We start from the raw sequence: 6,727 nt of genomic DNA, 5'->3' as shown, positions 1-6,727 counted from the left end.
GCACTTGCCACTGCTCTATGTGAATGTGAATATGTAGATTTACTATAGCAAAACTAAAATGTGTTTAAAAGTACATCTGACCAAATCCACCGGTTCGGTTTGGCCCCCCCAAACTCAAACGTCAAGCTACGCCTATGGTTCTGGACCCAATGATGTGCTCAGGTAACACACTCATTCAGCCATCAATTTTGGCCCACAGACGCCCTTGTTGATTCCAAGTGTGCTTAAATCTGCTTCTTCCAATTACTGGGGGTCGAGTCGCTGGCAGGCATGAAAGAACATCTGAATGTAGAGCATCTGTTTTTGCCGCCTACCTTTCATACATCAGCATGTTTTATTGAAGGGCAGATGGTCTACTTACGGCTTGTGTGCTGTTTGTTGTTCCCCATCATGCCTGAGGGCTCTATATCATTCATTCCTCTTAATATAATGCATGGGGCCCTGACCCTTAATAGCATGCCACAAATATCAAACCAATCATGTTAAATAAGAATTACATCTGATGTCTGTGCAAACAGCACCTCCTTCTCTGCACAGCTACAGCTGGCTTGACGCTCTAAAGCAACATGTGGCCGGATCTTCTGTACGTTTCTCCATGTCTATATTTCTACATTCTATTTATTATTAGTTCATTTTAAATAATTAACTGCATTAAATGAACACATTAAAATGACAGCCCTATCATATTCCTGTTATGTGTAAAGATTTGGCGCACAGTGGCAAAAGGACCATCAATTTATGGCGGTGTCCTTGTGCCCAGCTACTGTGTTTGCATTAATAAAACCCATCTGCCTCAGTTCGTGCTGGCTGTCTCCCTGAGCCTTCCTCTACATCAATGAAAAACAGCCCGCCTGCCATTCTCACGGGACTCTGATCGCAATAACATCTGCAGTCTCTAACATCTTTTCAAACAGGGCACACAATCTCTCTCTCTGGCTGTCACTCATTTTTCACACTGAAATTACGGAGTTTGGATGCCATGTGTGGTGCCTCACAAACTCGTCTTCACAGCTTGTGGGCTTGTTAACACAAAAGGGCAGTCAGTGTCATTGTGACTAAGTGTTCTTGGGTAAATTGGTGTGCAATCCACCTGGCTTAAAGGAATAGTTCACCCAAAAACTTTCGAATCAAATATGGCACCATGGTCATGTCAGTTCAGATGTCATTTATTATTGATGTCATTGGTGCTTATTGGTGTTGTTCCAAAACTGTATGACTTTCTTTCTTCTGTGGAACATAATAGAAGATATTTTGAGAAATGCTTTTTTTTTTTCTTTACAATTGAAATCAATGATAACCAGTTCTATTTAGTTCCAACATTCTTTAAAATATAATCTTCTGTGTTTTACAAAAGAAAGTCATAAAAGTTTGGAAAGACAATAGGGTGAGGTAATGATGGCAGTATTTGCATTTTTAGGTGAACTAGCCCTTTAAGAACTACAGTGGATGGGAATTTTTTTTGTGAAAAATGGGTTAAAAGATTCATTTCTGGTGCTGTGACCCGGTGACTACTGTAGGTGTTGAGGAATAAAGGCTTGATATATAAGAGCAAAGATGAACCTCAGCAACCCAAAGTGCTGATAGAGTCAAAGGCCTCACTGCTGACTATCACAGCTATTTATACAAGTGAGTGAGTGGAGAAGTGGGAAGAGAGGAAAAGAAGGAACATCGGAGGCCTTTTCTTTTGTGTGTGTGTGTGTGCATTGCTTCTAAACATGTAGCATTTATCTTTAGGAATAAGAAAATGTTGTCTACACAGTCTCACATCATTCCAAATCCATATGACCTGATTTCTTGATGTATAACACAAAATCAATTTTGAAAAACTATACAATAAAAATGTAAAGCTTCTAGCTTCAAAAAAGAAAGAAAAAAAAACAAGCTACATAAGTGGTCCATATGACTCAATTCTCTGCAGTGGTTCTCAAACTGATTTTCATATCTGAATTTTCAAATTTGCTGCATCATATTTGTGTATGAGACACAGATGTGCAGGAAAAAAGCTACAAGATATCATCTTTTGTGTTCCATGGTGAAAAGCAAGTCATCCAGGTGTGGAGCGACAAGTAAATAATGACAGAATTGCAACTATTTTTTTTAAAGCCAAATGTGTGCTTCTAGTATTTTATTATCAAAACACATTTTGGGTAAGTAAGTGTCTATGAAAATGTGCTAAAAAAACATTATCCTGTATATTACAAGTAAATTAGAAGCAACAACTCAATCTTAAATGAATGTCTTCTCCATTGGGAGCCAAGCAATTTTGCTACAAATACAATACTTAATTTTCTCCACCTGTGGAGTGGCGTGAACACATACTTGGCATGACAGTAATGGGCTGCAGTGTCAACCTCACACACACACATACAGGCACTCATCACTCAGTGTGTGTCTGTGGATCTGTCAACACCAGTGTACATCACAGATTCAGTGCTGCAGGTCTCAAATGCCGTGTGTAAAAATTCTCCCAGAGTCTGATTCCACCTCCGCAAGCATTAATGGGAATGAGAGACACCTGCTGAGAAACTCGAGCCCCAAAATGGCAGCCCTTCTTCCACACCAAATGCGGAAAACAGGAAACTGAACCTGAGCCTTGTTTACTCTACCAGCTTAATCTTGTCAATAGCCTAATGAAACAATCCATGCTCATTCAACAAGTGGCTGCAACCTAAAGCATTAGTGACATTTCAAATGTGAACATTTTAAAGACTACATTTTAATTTACTACAGATAAAATCTAGATTATCCATCTAATAGGCCTATCAGTCCGGTTCCTCCTTAAACAATCATAGAAAATGCAACACTGCACTCTTTTCATTTTTACATCTCTGTGCATCCCATAGGCGGAGTGTGTGTATTCCCCTGGCCACAGGGACTTGGGGCAGAAATGCCACTAAATTGGACAAAAATGCCCCTGCACAAACAAATTAAATCTATTACGTCTGTTGCTAACAAAGTGAATATGAATAGACTGTGTCGATTGCGGCATTAAATTAAGATCTGCTCATGTTGCACCGTATTTAATTTTAGGCGTTTTTACAGTGTTGCGCATTTTAACCAATCACACACATATCTGTTGAGCTTAGGAATGCAATGGCCAATCAGAAGCGTTCAGATGAGTCATCGCTGAAACTCATCAGTTTTGTTGAGTGCGCGCGCGTTCGCTGACTGAATTCCGGACTCTTGCGAATTCTCTCATCATAAGCAGCAAAGCGCAGATGTATGTACAATGTAAGTAAGAGATTAATTTAACAGTGTATACAGCTTCAGTGATTATAACGATAGTTTTGTTTTTTTGAGAGTGCTTAAACTCGCAATAAATCAATGTTAGTGATAATGTCACTTTCTATATATAATTTATTCGCTGTTTTAAAACCGTGGAAAGGAAACGTTGTAGCCTATAATTATCAATTTCTAACATTTTTATTAAATTGTAATCACGTTAAATACAAATTCAGTCCCATTAAAAAAAAATTTAGCCTACATGATACCCATGTCTGGTTCTTGCCTAAAAAGATGGGTTTCTTATGTTTAATACATTTGGCTACTTTTAGCCTTACCCTGGAGTTGGTTCACCCTCCGCCTATGGTGCATCCTAATTATTATTTTATGGCTGACCAATTATTATTTAAGCGTCTGACAAATATGCGCTTTTCAGTTACAGCCGGGTGGTTGATGGCATAAAAACAAAATTACTGAAATTAATGCTAATTTTACACAAATTTCACAATATATACATATATTTTGAACAGTTTGGTTTAAATAAATAAAAAAAAAAAACACTTGGACTGATTTGTGAATGAACATTCATTTAAAAAATTGTATGCAAAGATTTGTTCACAAATCAGATATTGTCAGTTTAAAAGCTTATAGGGATTTTAAGTTGTAAAATATTTAACTGGACACATAAACTTGCGTATTTGGTTTATCCTACAGGTGTGAGTGGTTATGAGAAACCTGTAGGCTACTGAGATGTCAAAGGTAGCTATTTAATACAAGTTTCTGGAGTGAACTTATTTGTTAGAGAGAACAACAGGGTTGATGGCAAACATTAAAGAAAGTTGGCTCAACCTAAGCTATGTTAATAATGGTTAAGCCAACACTAAGGGGGAGAAAGGAACAGGTTGATGCCAGTGACTGAGTATAGATCGTATTTTGTTGCGCATTATTGAGCGCCTCGTGTCTGACTCAGTCACGCATATCAACCTGTTCCTTCAATGGCACCCATGACATAAATTCAAAAAGCCATTTGAAGGCGAAATAATACAGAACATCTACAACTGATACGTGGTTCAAACTCTAGTGACGGAAAATCATTGAATCATTGCGAACGTGACAAAAACAACGCGGAAAATGACAACTACTCTGTTCACTCTGTTTGTGTTCACTTTGCGCACGTTACTGTAACGAGCATTTTCTTTTTCTTTCAATTTTAAACTGAATACGCACAACATGAGCAATTATGTCGGACAAACACACTAAATGCGTTACATTTCCGAAATGTAAAGACATATAAGAGCACAAAAGCTGCGTATTTAGTACACTTGTGTCAACATCAGCGTATACTCTGTTTAATAATTACTCATATTCCTCTGACCCAAAGAACAGACTTAACTTACCTCACACACAAAACATTGCCCTCTGAAATTATACACGGGTTACACATTCAGCTGATGGCAGAAATTATCTCTATCACAGCGCAAACAAGCTGATATTTCGGGAATATTCCGTAAAATCTGACAACTCCACGCGCTTCCCCGTGATAGAAGCGAGCGCACGCGCGTATCTATGGTGCGTATGACAACAGGAAATTTTCTATTGGGAAAACATACGCTTAAAGAGCACAGAAGCGCCTCCCCCGTCCAACACTACAACCAGTCAGTCCTCATACTGACACATCACGATCCACACTCAGCTACAAATATGACAAAGACATTCTCTCAGCGACAAACATCATCTGCAAATGAACATGACGCCACTGTATAAACTTAATATTTATGAGGGTGATGCAAATAAACAGGCCATCTGACTGGAATTTAGAATATAATCCCTATATTAAACTGATTTAGTGATTATTGCTGGAATAATCCACAACTGTATTATTTACACCAGTTGCCAGTAGTTTGTCAGATAAACAACAAAGCAAAGAATCATAACTTTGCACTTAATGCCAATTTATAGAGCCCTTTAAAGGAATAGTTAACTCAGAATTTAAAATTCTGTCATTATTTACTCACCTTCATGTTGTTCATGACTTTCTTCTTTGGAACGTAAAATGAGTAGGCCTAATTTAGCACAAAGATGTTCTCGATCACTGGGTCTGTGTAACATATAGCTGATAAAACATGACATTTTCTGCGTAATGATCTTTAAGATATTTTATGTTGTATATACAGGTGCATCTCAATAAATTAGAATGTCGTGGAAAAGCCAAAGACTTAAACTACTTCAGTCTGTGTGCACTGAATTTATTTAATACACGAGTTTCACAATTTGAGTTGAATTACTGAAATAAATGAACTTTTCCACGACATTCTAATTTATTGAGATGCACCTGTATGTATATATATATATTAATGAAAGTTATTATAAAGTGTTTAGGTCAGTTCACACCTACGATAATGATAAAATATTGGCTATAGTTTTAAAACTGGTTCTAAATGTAAAAGTATAGTATAGTCCACACAACTATAATGATAAAGACACAGAGGAACGCTATCATTGGAATACTTTCAGAATTATTTTTTTCCAGCTGATAAACAATAAAAACATTGTCAGCCGATCAGAATCCATCCTGCTTAAGGATTTAAAGCGGCAGACGACAAAACTGCAGCACTCACTTAGAATAAACAGAATGTTATCGTCCATTGGTGTGGAAGCTAATATAGTTATCGTTCTATCGGTGTGAACGGGCCTTTACTGAAAATGTTGGAAAAGAGCAGCATGGACATTCTGCTAAACATCTCATTCTGTGTTCTATGGAAGAAATAGTCATACAGACTTGGAATGACATGAGGGTGAGTAAATGATGACAGAAGATTCATTTTTTTAATGAATTATTCCTATTTCTCTGCCCATCCATCAGATGAATGGATGGATTTATCCTTGACTCATGCATAAATAGATTATGAAATGAAACACGAGGGCTCAAAGAGTGAGACTGAAGCTAATTCCAACCTGCAAGATCATTACATCTGTTGATTCATGTCTGGAAGTGCGACACTTTGCAACTATCATTAACACTTAAGCCAGAACATAGTGGTATGAGCAGTTTCTGGAATGCCACATCTCAAACATAAACATCATGCTTATCGAGGTCAAAACACCAGAATCAACAGCAGGCAATTTAATGCTAAGCTTCAGTCTCAGATGCTTTGCTTTGCCGTCGCAGTGCTGCCAGCATTTGAGGCACAGAACCCAAACCCTTTATTTGAGATATCTCACCTCAGAGGCAAACACAGGGCTGTACTGTTTGGATTTCCAGCATAACTGTAGTGGCGTCAGAGGCAGGAACCATCTGAAAAGAGAGAGGACAAAGACTGGAAGAGTCAGTGGCACACCTGATACTCTCTGCTGGGGAGAGAAAGCTCAAGCCCAGGGGAGGGTCACTGCTTTTCTGTTGCCCTGAACAGTACAGACAGAGAGACTGCTGGGGGAAAAATAAACCTGCTTGTGAGAAGGATGATGCAGGACACTAATTTCTCTCGATTTCTTTTAAAGACCACAT

The 6,727-nt window shown here is 38.1% G+C and overlaps 1 protein-coding gene across 4 annotated transcripts in view; it reads right to left on the bottom strand.

Moving 5' to 3' along the window:
* LOC107672422 (dual specificity protein phosphatase 14-like) overlaps positions 1 to 6,519 on the bottom strand; it is a 13,818-nt gene extending 7,299 nt beyond the window's left edge. For 2 of the 4 annotated variants that reach the window (XR_001632318.1, XM_016465609.1), the window contains exon 1: positions 4,620 to 4,821. The gene's annotated coding sequence lies outside the window, so the exon portion shown is untranslated. The other 2 variants (XM_016465611.1, XM_016465610.1) reach the window with 2 other exon arrangements.
* Positions 6,520 to 6,727: the final 208 nt, after the last annotated feature.

This window comes from Sinocyclocheilus anshuiensis, unplaced genomic scaffold (assembly GCF_001515605.1).
Source record: "Sinocyclocheilus anshuiensis isolate Anshui unplaced genomic scaffold, SAMN03320099.WGS_v1.1 scaffold144, whole genome shotgun sequence".
Lineage (NCBI taxonomy): Eukaryota > Metazoa > Chordata > Actinopteri > Cypriniformes > Cyprinidae > Sinocyclocheilus > Sinocyclocheilus anshuiensis.
The sequence above is the reverse complement of the archived record's forward strand: the minus strand, read 5'-3'. Positions and strand labels throughout refer to the sequence as shown.